The 12,912-nt window shown below is 43.3% G+C and overlaps 1 non-coding gene across 1 annotated transcript; it reads right to left on the bottom strand.

The window, feature by feature from the left end:
- Positions 1 to 8,109: 8,109 nt before the first annotated feature.
- On the bottom strand, positions 8,110 to 8,387 carry LOC121825931 (small Cajal body-specific RNA 13). Its single transcript, XR_006068292.1, has one exon.
- Between the last annotated feature and the right edge of the window lie 4,525 nt (positions 8,388 to 12,912).

The following is a 12,912-nucleotide window of genomic DNA, read 5'->3' on the forward strand; positions in this document are numbered from 1 at the left end:
TCTCCTGTTTTTGTTTTTTTGAGACAGGATCTCACTCTGTAGTGCAGGCTGTATCTCAAACTCACTATTGCCTTGCCCCAGGCACCTAAATGCTGGGATTCAGGCATGTAAAATCAGGCCTACCTCAATTGTTTTTAAGGCTGGTGAACAGAGAAGTGATTAACAAAAATTGTCAACCAGACAGATGTAAGTTGAGGAAGATAGTCTCAATCCAAGTGATAGTATTGTGAATTCAGAGGAATTTATATATAAGTCTAAATACAGGATGTAATTATAAATATATATGACTTTCAGGTCCACAACTTATAGACTCTCTAGTTGTCAATTTAGACAGAAGTGTTTTAAGTAGCCTATTTAAATAAGAGACTTGAAATGCCCTTTACAATTATTTGAGAATATCATACATATACAAGGAAATAGGTATACCCTCCATTTGCCTCCTCCAATTCTCATATTACCTCCCAGCATCTCTCCCAATTAGGGTATCTATTGCTGTGAAGAGACACCATGATCACGGCAACTTTTACAAAGGAAAACTTTTCACTTGGGTGGCTTACGTTTTCAGAGGTTTAGTCCATTATTATTATGGTGGGACATGGCAATGTGCAGGCAGACATGGTGTGGAGAAGAAGCTGAGTTTTACATCTTGATATGCAGGCAACAGGAAGTGGTCTGTTTCACTAGGTGCGGCTTGAGCATATATAAGACCTCAAAGCCCACCCTCACAGTGACACACGTCTTCCAACAAGGTCACACCTACTCCAACAAAGTCACACTTAATAGTGCCACTCCCTATGCGCTTATGGGGGCCAATTGCATTCAAACCGCCACACTCTGCTAACTTCACGTTGTTTTTTTTTTTTTTCTAACTTAGGAAGTCCAGTTAGTGCAGTCCACATGTGCATGGATGTGGGGCCTCCACTGGAGCATGGCAAACTTACAAGCGGTTACATCCTCAGAGAGCAACGCTTTCCCCTCCCCCAGCAGCTGCCCATTGCCATCCGCTCCTCGGTAAGAGGGGGGATCATGGACATGGACATTTTGACTGACTTGATCTTGTGTAGGTGTGGGTAACCAGAGCTGGTGTGACTTCATGAGTGCAACAGCCACGAAATTGGGCAGATTTTGGTATCTGTGTATCAGGAATGGTGATCTCGAAATGACATAGTACCCTGTTGTTGGTATATAAATGCCAAACACTTCGTTTTCCTCAATGATTTAGAGTTTGGTTTGATCTTGTGGTCTAAGGCATCACGTTGCTTTACGAGGTCTGTGTTTAACAAGAGCAGTAGCACTTGCCCACACTCAGTCCTTTTCCTGATCAGTTTCATCTGCAAAGGAATCCTTTGAGGGAATCACCAGGCGACTGCTCCAGCTCTTGTCCAGGCCACTGCTAGCTCTATCCTGGATTACTGCAATGTCTTAAGTGGTTGCTCAGGCTTTGCTCGTAACCTCCTTCTTCTTAACCTCCTCCTCCTCCTCCTCCTCCTCCTCCTCCTCCTCCTCCTCCTCCTCCTCCTCCTTCTTCTTCTTCTTCTTTTTTTGGTTTTTCAAGACAGGGTTTCTCTGTGTAGCTTTGCGCCTTTCCTGGGACTCACTTGGTAGACCAGGCTGGCCTCGAACTCACAGAGATCTGCCTGCTTCTGCCTCCCGAGTGCTGGGATTAAAGGCGTGCGCCACCACCGCCTGGCTAGTAACCTTCTTTTTTAAATAAAAGGTTTGTTTTTACTATTTTTAAGTGTGTATGTGTGTGTGTGTGTGTGTGTGTGTGTGTGTGTGTGTGTGTACACCTGAGTGCAGATACACAAAGAGGCCAGAGAGCTGTATCCATCTGGAGCTGGAGTTACAAGCAACTGTGGGACCTATTCCTCTTGAATCCTCTCTACCCACTGCCCTTCCCACCACACAGCCTGTTCTTACAATTATGCCCCAATGGCCAAAAGCTCGCCTTTCCCCAGCCTGCCTTATCTTTTAAGTTCTGCCTCAGTAGGCTTCAAGATGCGTTGTTCAAAATAATTTCTGACACTTTCCTTAAAATCATGCACTTCTTGGTATTGAACCTAGGTCCTTGTATTGCGTAGGAAAATACTCTACCATTGAGCTATATCCCCAGTTCTTTCTGCTAAAATAAAAAATAGACACCTAAATGTTTATAACATAAGTGAAAATATCAAAAGACATGATTGTAGAATTTTTAAGTATCATATAAGAAATATTACATGATCTTTAGTGGAATCCTAATAGCATTATAAAGTTTTCCCACTTCTTAAATAGCTTTATTAAGACACATTTTTATAAGTTATACTGCAGAAATTTCACCACTACCATCATACCTTTCCAGTCATGGCGAGGCGCCTTGCAACAGCTGACAAGGGCGCATCTTCCCCTTACTTTGAATTTAAAGCCCCGCTCCTCCTCTCCCACAGTTTTGCCCTAATGCAAGTTATTTTCATTCTTTAAAATGTTCTTATTGATCATCCTGTAAGACTTCTTTGTTGAGAATAATCAATGAAAAAACCTACCTGGCACACAGGCACACACACACACACACACACACACACACACACACACACACAGAGGCAGAGAGGCAGACAGACAGACAGACACACACACACACACAGAGACAGACAGACAGACAACACACGCAGACAGAGGCAGACAGGCAGACAGACAGGCAGACACACAGAGAGACAGAGGCAGAGAGAGAGAGAGAGAGAGAGAGAGAGAGAGAGACAGACAGACAGACAGACAGACAGACAGACAGACAGACAGAAAGTCAGTCGCTAGTCTTAGTCAGTCACTAGTCTTCTGGATTTTCATTTGTCCCTCCACCTTCTCTCCCTGCGGGTCTTCTGCAGTCATGTGCCATACTGAGCTGTGAGGATGGCTGAGAGCTATGATTTTCTTTTGCCAATCACTAAAGTAGAGGAGAGAGAGAGAGAGAGTCTGATTGTTGCTCACTTTCTTGAGCAGCTGGATTTGGGGAAGTCTGAGGCCACGGAAGAATGGGCTGGAAATTGATCCTTCCCAGCCCTTTGTCCTTGAAGATGACGTACTCATTGTCTTCAGCTGCTTCAGCTCAGGGTTCAAGTTAGACGCTTATCGAATTTGCTAGGAAAGGCTAGGGCTACACATTCCAGACCCTGTTCCCAGTCATTCTGAGTCCAGAGCTCTGGTGTTAGGCCCAGGACTCTGCATTCTAAACATACCTCTTCTCCCTCTATCCTCCAGGTTGGTTGTGTTTGAGCTAGAATATAAAATGTTGAGGCCAGTTTGCCTGCAGGGTGAGAGCACACAGCCCTATGAACCTGGGGTCAATTTTCTTAGCTCAGAACCCATGACAGGTCTCAGAATGAGGCTAAAGTGGCTGCCTAGTTAGGTCAATGTCACAAATACTCGTTCATCTTGGTTCCTGGCCCGATACACTCCTCAACAATGCCTTCTTGCACCAACCCCATACTTCCCCCTTCTTACATGGCAGAAGAGAGGCTCTCTATGATCGCTCATGTGGGATGGTTAGTCTGGCGGCTAAGAGTGAAGAATGACTGTATGCAGTGGTGTCCTAACTAGCTGTCGAAACTTCCAAGCCATAAAATATAGCCATAATTAAAATTTTAATGATTAATTTTTTACTTACATGTAGTTACTTGTGTGTGTGTATGTGTGTACATATGGAATTGTGTGCCATGTGCCATAGTGTGTGAGTAGAGATCAGAAGACAACTTTCAGGAGTTGGTTCTCTCCTACCATGTGAAGCCTGGAACTCAAACTTAGGTTGTCAGGCTTGGTGGCAGAGACTTTTACTCACTGAGTTATCTCGCTGGCTCCCATAATTAAATTTTATATAACAGCAAAATACAAAGGCAATACTCAGCACATTCTGTTACTATGCTCTACGGAGATTATTTACACTCACTGCACCTTTTGGGTAGAAATCGTACATTAACAGTGTGCACACCAGGCTAAGTGATGTAGCGTTAACTTGACATTGGACATGGTGGGAGTAGCTCTACTGTGGGAACTGGCAGATGAACCAGGCTGGCTGGTTTGGTTGGTTGGTTTGTATGTTGACAGCCCATGAGGACACACGACATCCAGTAGCCCACTGTTGAAAGACTGTATGTAGGTCTTGGGCAGTCTATGGCTCTACTTGTCTGTCTCTTGGCCTTTACGCAAATGAGTTAGCTGCCTGAAATTCTATTCCTAGCTCGCAGATTCTTCAATTTGAGGGTGTGAAACAATTCCCTAGAAAATTGTTGAAAACAGATCCCTACCTCCCCTCCCACGGAGACCGAGGCTCACCATTTCCCAGGAAGCTGACAAGCCCACTCCCCCTCCCCCTGCCCAGCACTCTAAAAGGCTGATGCAGACAGAGCACCATTTGAGAAGTCTTCATTAGACTGAGAGGACCTTGAAAAAGGAAGAACAAAATGTCCTGTTCTTGGCAATAATGCGTGAAAGTGAAATGCTTTCATGTCATTATTTATATTTATAAACTTAAAACAAGTCGTTTCCCCAATGGAGAGGCATGAAAGGTTGGCTGACTGAACCCAGCATGCACAAGGCAAAAATCGAAGCCAATGAAGCCACAGAGGGGTTTTGACATCTCTTCCGTTTTCCCAACTCTTTCTTGTGCACTCTCTTCTACGCACTATTGTAGCTACTCTTTGGATTGGATGGTTGTTGAGTGCCTCCTACTTCTAAGGCCTTAGGATTGATTGGCTTTCAGATCCTTTCCATGGGTGAAGTTCCTCCAGAGACTCCCGGTGCTTTTGAAGGCTCCCCCAGCTTTCGACTCCCTCTGCTGCGGGTCTATGGCCAGTTGCTGCTGCTTCTGCAGCCTGTCTGCACCCGCTCTGCTCCCCACCTCCAACAGCATTTGCCTTTTCTCATCTTGCCGTACTTCGCGCATCTTCAGGACCAAGGCAGCATGCCCTTTGTTTGGCCGCGTCCAGAACTGACCTTGAAGAAGGTTAAGGATTCTGACTTAGCCAAGGTTAGGTTCCACTTAAATCTTCTTTGGCCAAGTGGTTTTTTTCCCCCTTGAGACAGCATCTTGCTACACTGTGCAAGCTGGCCTCAAACTTGTGATCTCTCCCTCAGCCTCCTAAGTAGCTGTGATTATGATACTCTTGGCCATCATTTTAACAGTTGAGACTTGCTGATGTTCAACACATTTAGGAAAAAGGTTCAGTTCTAGTTTGCACTCTTTACGAAATACCTAAGGTTAATTTCCTGGCTCACTAAAGACTTAATCTGAAATCTCTTTGGGCATCAGAAGATAAGGCCAAATCATCGCTGCTGTTTGGTTCCCATTCTGTTTCGTGCTGATCCTAACGGGGGCAAAGTACCAACATCTGCTCCAGGGTTCCTTCTTCCCCTTCTCTAACCAGGGATGTTGAGCATCTATGGCATTTTGTCCCAGCAGTTTTAAATTATGCTATTGGTCCTTCTATCCAGGAAATGAATAATATGCACTAAAAGATTCTAAATATTAGCTGGGCGGGGTGGCACAAGCCTTTAATCCCAGCACTCGGGAAGCACAGGCAGGCAGATCTCTGAGTTCAAAGCCAGCCTGGTCTCTAGATTGAGTTCCAAGACATCCAGGGATACACAGAGAAACCCTATCTCAAAAAACAAACAAACAACAAAACAAAATCAAAAGGATTCTAACTGTCACCAGTTACTAGAACCAGGACTTCCAACCAGGGGTCTCACCTTGTATGCAGGAGCTTCCTATAATCTAGGATAACTAATTTCCCTTAAGGGGTTATGTTTTACATTCATATTTTAAAGAGCTACCTCAAGTCACTGTACATCTTCCAGTGTTACAATGATACAGACAGGTGGGTATTGGATATGAGAAGGTTGTCTAAATTGTGCCTGTAGGAGTGAATGTTTTGGGGCTCGAAAGGTGGCTTAGCATTTAATAGCACTGGTTGCTCTTCCAGAGAATCTGGGTTCAATTCCCAGCTCCCACATGGCAGCTCACACCTGTCTGTAACTCCCGTTCCAGGGGATCTGACACCCACACAGACATACATGCAGGCAAAATACCAATGCACATAAAATAAAAATAAATAAATTATTTAAAACATCATATACATATAATAAATAAATAAATAAGTAAATGAATACATCTTTAAAAAATTTAAAATAGTAAGGCCATCTCTGAATGGTATTTTAGGTAATTATATAGCTGGTAGAAATGCAAAAAGTCAGGGTTGTGAAGAACATCTTGATAGGTTCTCAAAAATTAAAAATATGACCCAGGAAAAATGTAAACAAATGTTCACACAAAACGTGTGCGAAAATGATCTGGACAACATTATTCATAATAGCCAAAGATTAGAAATTGCTTCCCAAATGATGAATGGGTAAACTAAATGTGCCACGGATTATTATATAGAAGTTAAACAGAATCAAGTGCCAATCTGTGCTATAGCACAAAAGACGCTAAGCACAGAGGGCTACATGTCATTTCATTCCCCTTCCACAAAATGTCCACGGTGAGCAGGTCTCCATGGAGACAAGCCGTTTATTGGTAGGCTGGGAGAAGTGAAAAGTGGCGGCTAATGGGTACAGTGTGTCTTCTTGGAACGATGACGATATTCTAAAGTTAGGAGTGGTAGTTGCACAAGTCCGATTATATGCAGGAACCATTGCACTGGTCTACTTTAACTGGGTAAATTTTTGTGGTGCATAAGTAAATCCCAAAGGTTTTATAAAATGCACCCAAGGGAATGAATTGGGGTTTGAGGCATTTATTTCAGTATCTGTATGTGTCTAATCTCATGCTTATCAATTCCTCCTAAACCCTGACATTCTATGCTGCCAATGTGTCCCATCATAGTCCGATTTAGATATATATTACATATACAGCCTTCCACACTGAGCCAAAAAAAGAGCCATGGGCTATTTAATTTTACTTTCAATTTTCCAGCTTACCATTGTTACTACAGTTTCATCACTTTAAGATTTTATTTTAAATTCAAGTGTTGTGGAGCATGCTTGAAGGGCCAGAAATCTGGGGGACTAGGACAAAGGATCATTTGAGCTGCAGAGTTCAAGGCCAGCTTGAGAAATATAGCAACAGCCTGTTCATTAAATTTTTTTTTTTTTTGAAATACAATGACTGCTTGGGGTAGTGTTGTGGACTGGAGATAGTCCTTAAAGAGGAGACTAAATTAAAAGGAGGTTACGGGGTGGGCCCTAGTCCAAGTTGAATAGTGTCCTTATCAAAAGAGGAGATTGTTGCACACAGAGATACACCTGGGGCTCATACGTACAGAAAGAGACAACAAAACATGTTCACTTGCAAGCCAAGGAGTAAGCCACCTGATACTTGGTTGTGGCAGCCCTGGCAAATGAATATAGCAAAGTCATCGCAGTCAACCTAAGGCTCTTTCTCACTTGTTCTTATCAAGATCTATAGTATGTGTAACAGTGAGCAGTGCTGCAGCCTGAACTTTTAAAGTATCCATTCTAATGGCTTCACCTTCCTGTCTTTTCACGAGGAGGAATGAATGCTTAACTACAGAACTGGATTCCTATTTAAACAGACCTTCAGACCACCTCCACCCCCACATTCACTTTAGCCATGGCCCAGAAGGGAGGAAAATCCCAGAAGAGCCCTTTCCTCGTGCAAATACACGTTCTAGGCAGTGTCTTCCCCCAGGTAGATTTGTTCAAGGTCTTGACATAGAGTAAGCACTCGCTATTGGCTGAATAAACAAAAACTCAGTGCTATAAAATGACAGTAGGATAATGCTTAGGTATCTGAATTTAACTTACTAAGTCCTGCTGAGTGAAAATAGTATGACTTTGTAGATCATTGAATTCCGAGGACTGTGTTAGAGGAACAGGCAGTTTAATCAAAATGAATATTTATTTATTCGACAAAATAAAAAGATTTTAATTTGCAGTTCATCATTAGAAAAGGAGCAAGTCGGGCAGTGTCCCAGTCTGTTTTCATAGTTTACTTGGAAGGTTCTCACTGAGTGATGGTTTAGGAGACTCCATGGCTCACTTGTGCGGGACTTTCTGGTTTTACATTTACTCCCCAGATGCAAACGGCTCACCTCCAGCAAGATTTTTCATAACTCAAGGTTTTGTGGAAGGAATTAGTGTCCATCAGAAACCACTCTGTCTACCAAACAATATCCTGACTGCAAAGCTTCTCTGACTATTGGTGGATCAATAATGACACGGCACAGCCGCTATCACCATGGCAACAGTACCCAGGACCTATCAGAGGAAAACCGCACATGGAAGCCCTGGCTGTGAAACAGCATGCCTCAGCTTCCTGTGGAGCATGCTTTTTCCCCCGAGTCTGGTGTGCTCTCAGGTACCACCACCAACCCAGTCTGGGTCCAACACTACAGATAGAACCTAGTATTTAAAAGGGAATATAAATAGAGAAAAAGGGTACTGCTTTGGTGTGGCAAAGTCGTTTCTTAGTAGAGTACAAATTGGTGATCTTGCAACTGTTGAATAAGCTGTGTTGAGGCTGAACAAACAAGTAACTAACTTGATTAAGTGTCAGCAGGTTTTCAACGCTAGAAGAGGTTTTAGATAAACAAGGAGCTGGTGCTACAGCGATTCATGTGCCAAAGAAACTCTAATAGAAATGCTCAGAAATATTTATATATGTGCATTGATGTGTGTATATACACATATTAGTGTGTAGACACACAGGTTAGCGTGTATATACACAGATTAGTGTACACACATCTTTGTTGTGTCTACTTTGATAGCTTAAGAGAAAGAAGCACATGGCTATCTTGGTACCTAATGCACTCATTTAAAATTTATTTTTATTTTTTAAATTACTTTTTATGTGCTGATGTGTTGCCTGCATGGATGTCTGTGTACCATGGCTGTGCAGTGCCCACAGAGGCCAGAAGAGGGCGTTGTATGCTCCGGGGCTAGAGCTACAGACTGTTGTGAACTGCCATGTGGGTCTTCGGGACCGAATCAGGTCCTCTGGAAGAGCAGTAAGCATTCTTAACTGCTAGCCCCCAAACAATACTTCTCATTAATGAATGTGCACACATCTGACTGTCGCAAACTCTCTGATATTCCAGGCCGGATTGTAGGTAATGGAATCACTTGTGTCTTGAAAGATCAAGATTGAAACAACATTCAATATGATCAAACGAGGCTTGTCCTGGGCATGTTGCCCAACTGTTACACTCAACCGTAGTATTAGAACTCAGGTCCTGTTCTTATTCATGGGTGAGACCTGTTTTCCACCGAGTCTCATATATTTGGTTTCACAAAATGCCACTAGTCATGCTCCTGAGATCAATCAAGTTTTGGAAATGCTAGATGGGACAGACAGACCTCCAGATCCGTTTACAAGCATCACTGATCTCCAGGAACACTGAAGATCAGAGCAGTCATCAACCTCAGAGCCCGAGGCAGAAACTAGCAATCAGCCCGCAAAGGAGAATGCTGGAGTGAACGGCTCCACCTAGTGGCCTCACTACTGTAGAACTCAGGGTGATCATGACTTTTTTTTTTTTCCCCCTAAAAAAACAACAAAACAAAACCTTATTAAATCAGGGCTTTCTTTGCTAAAGCTCTGTTTTGATGTATAATTGCCTCACATTTAAACTGCCCATCTCCTGTTGTCAAGGTGGCAGTGAGTCCCACACTTGAAGAAGGGAACTGTTTATCAGGGCAGGTTGAGGGACAAACTGTTGGAAAAAATCGACCCAATAGACCAATTGGACCCCAAGTTATACCTCTAGGGCTGAGAAAGTTGACAGTGCAGAAAATGGATAGCAAGAAGCAGTTTTACTCCACGTATGTTAGTTTGGGGGTTCATCAAAGTAGGAAAAAATTGGCAAAGAAATGTTTGCCAACTTGGTGGAAATAAAACGGGAAGTGAGGCTTAAAACCCTTCCAACTCTTGAGATTGGGCAACGATTAAGTGATTCACTTCTGTTATGGCTTGGATCTTACATTTCCCCCAAAGCCCCATGTGTTAAAGGCTTAATCCCTAGAGTCCATGGTGGAACTTTGTAAAAACAAACGAGAAAAAAGGTTTGTTTTTATGTGTCCGTGTGTATTCCAGCATGAGTTTATGTGCATATGTGTGCAGGTACCCATAGAAGCCAGAAGGCATCAGATCCCCCGGAACTGAGGTGGTGGTGGGAACTAAACTCAGATCTGCAAGAGCAGTAAGCACTTTACAAACATTTTTTTTTCAAGACAGGGTTTCTCTGTTTAGCCCTGACTGTCCTTGTATTCACTTTGTAGACCAAGCTGGCCTCAAACTCACGGAGATCTGAATTGCTTTGCCTCCCATGTGTTGGAATTAAAGGTGTGCAATTGAAGGCGTGCACCACCAGGCTCAGTGGCAGCGGGAAGCACTTTTAAGCCTTGAGCTGCCTCTCCAGCCCCTATGGTGGAACTTTTAAGGAGTGGGCATGCCACTGAAGGTGTTAATGGGGCCCCAGGCCTTTCTTCTGCCCCTGTTTTGCCGCACTCTGCCACAGGATTTTCCCACAGAGTGCTACCTCACCACAGGTCCAAAGCAGCAGGCTCCATTATCAGGGACTGCACAAAACATTTCCTTTTTAAAGTTGATTGCCTTGGGTACTTGTTATAGTGCCAGAAAGATGAGCAACAGCACTTCCAAGAGTTCTAAGTGTATAAAAGACAAGGTTGATAGCTACTACCTACCTCAGCCAGGTGCTAAGTCATAGCAACCGATGTGATAGAATAAAAAGTAATTTACCACCCAGTGGTGGTGGCGCACAGGCCTTTAATCCCAGCACTCGGGAGGCAGAGGCAGGAGGATCTCTGTGAGTTCCAGGCCAGCTTGGTCTACAGAGCGAGCTCCAGGACAGGCTCCAAAATTACACAGAGAAACTCTGCCCCCTCCCCCCAAAAGTAATTTACCTCAGTGGTTTGCCTTGTGAAAGTCCATAACCCTAACTGCATCATGAAAAAATTATCAGATGAGACCCAAATTGAGGGACACTAACAAAATAATTAAATGCAGATTATGCTTGGTGGCAGGTGCCTTCATCCAATGAACCATCTTGCTGGCCCCCTCATAATTTCTTAATTGTGAAGAAAATACACCACATTAATGTAAGCCTAACAGTAGGGGTAATGGGTGTAGGTGGATACAGGTATACTTTCCAACTTCTATGAAAATCTAAAAGTATTTCAAAATTTAAAAAGCACGACATCTATAAATGCAATGTGGCATCTAGGCCGGACCTCAGAATGGTAGAAAACTGGTAGAATCCAAATAAAACCTGACATTTACCTAATGATAATGTATTGCTGGTGTTTCTTACTTTTGATGAACGTACTCTGATAATATGAGACACACATTAACGGGGACTGGGTAGGGAGTGTAAGAGAACTTTGCATTTCACTAATTACTCTCATTATTACACGCGTGTATAATGAGTATGTGTGGTGAGTGCACATGTATGCAGGAGTGCACACCTCTGCAACTGTTCAGACCAAAGGACTAACATAGTAACTTACTATGTCTGCTCTCCCGCTCTCCTCTCTGCCTATCCCTTGAGGCACTTTCTCCCTGAAGCTGGGACTAGGCCGGCAGCCAGCAAGCCCCATTCATCTTCCTGTTCCTGCTCCCTATAGACCTGCAGTGTAGGCACATATGTGGCATGCTACGACTTTATACATGGGTGACAGCATCTGGACTCAGGTTCTCATGCTTTAGCACCAAGAACTCATACTCACTAAGCCATCTCCCCAGTGCTATTATTTTATATTTTTATGAGGCTGAAGACTATGGGGCTTCACACATACTAGCATACTAAGCATGTCTCTGAGAATTCTCTATTTTTTTTGCAATATTTCTATAAATCTAAAGTGATTGTAAAATAAAAAGAGAATAATATAGTGCAGGGTAGATGAATGTACCAAAAAAAATCTGCTTGGATTACTCTGGTAACCCGCACAAGGGGCACAAGGGCACTTGACTTAATTAGGACTCTGTGGTAAAGTCTTTCCTTTGACACATATCTTTTTTTTCCGAGACAGGGTTTCTCTGTGTAGCTTTGCGCCTTTCCTGGAACTCACTTGGTAGTCCAGGCTGGCCTCGAACTCACAGAGTTCCACTTGCCTCTGCCTCCCGAGTGCTGGGATTAAAGGCGTGTGCCACCACCGCCCGGCGACACATATCTTAATACTTAGTGTCCCTGTTACAACAGTGTGAATGTATTTCCTGTGCACATATTTATTGAAAAAAGTGGCTATGGTGAACAATGGAAACTAGATGACCTAAGACTAGAGAATAAAACAAAACAGAAAGGGACCAGCTTTCAGAAGTCATGGAAAGATGGGAACAACTGGAAGCTAGTGCTATTAACCACTGAGTTAGCTCAAAGCAGACGGCCAACATTCTTCAGGAAGCCAGTGGTTCTCACAGCTGGAAAGAGGGAAGGGCCAGAGACTAAGGGAAATGTTGACAGCTTGGCTAATACTCCATTTTGTGTGCCTTAGCTATGTCTTATGCACAAACTCTTTGACCATTGTTTCCTTAGTGCTTTATCTGAGATTAGCAAAGATCGGCTTGATAACCTAGTGTCCGCCAGGATTTACTAAGGGTAAAAGACACAGAATAGGGAGAGAAGGGGACAGATCTAGGCAACAGTCACAAGACAGTTCCAGGCTTCTTGTTTTTGCAGCCATCTTCTCTCCAGAGAGCTCTTCCGGCATAGGAATCTGCCTGTTTTTGTCTCAGCCCAGCAGTTTTCTATTTGCACTAGGAACTTACTATACATTGTGTAGTTAATGAGCAAAGTGGGAAGTCAGAAACTAATGCAAGTGGCAAAATCTTCCTTTTGAATTTTTCTATGAAGCCAGGTGTAGTGGTACATATCTGTAATCACTACACTGTAGAAATAGAGAAAAGAG

The sequence above is a fragment of the Peromyscus maniculatus genome, chromosome X (genome assembly GCF_049852395.1).
Source record: "Peromyscus maniculatus bairdii isolate BWxNUB_F1_BW_parent chromosome X, HU_Pman_BW_mat_3.1, whole genome shotgun sequence".
In the NCBI taxonomy this organism is placed as follows: domain Eukaryota; kingdom Metazoa; phylum Chordata; class Mammalia; order Rodentia; family Cricetidae; genus Peromyscus; species Peromyscus maniculatus.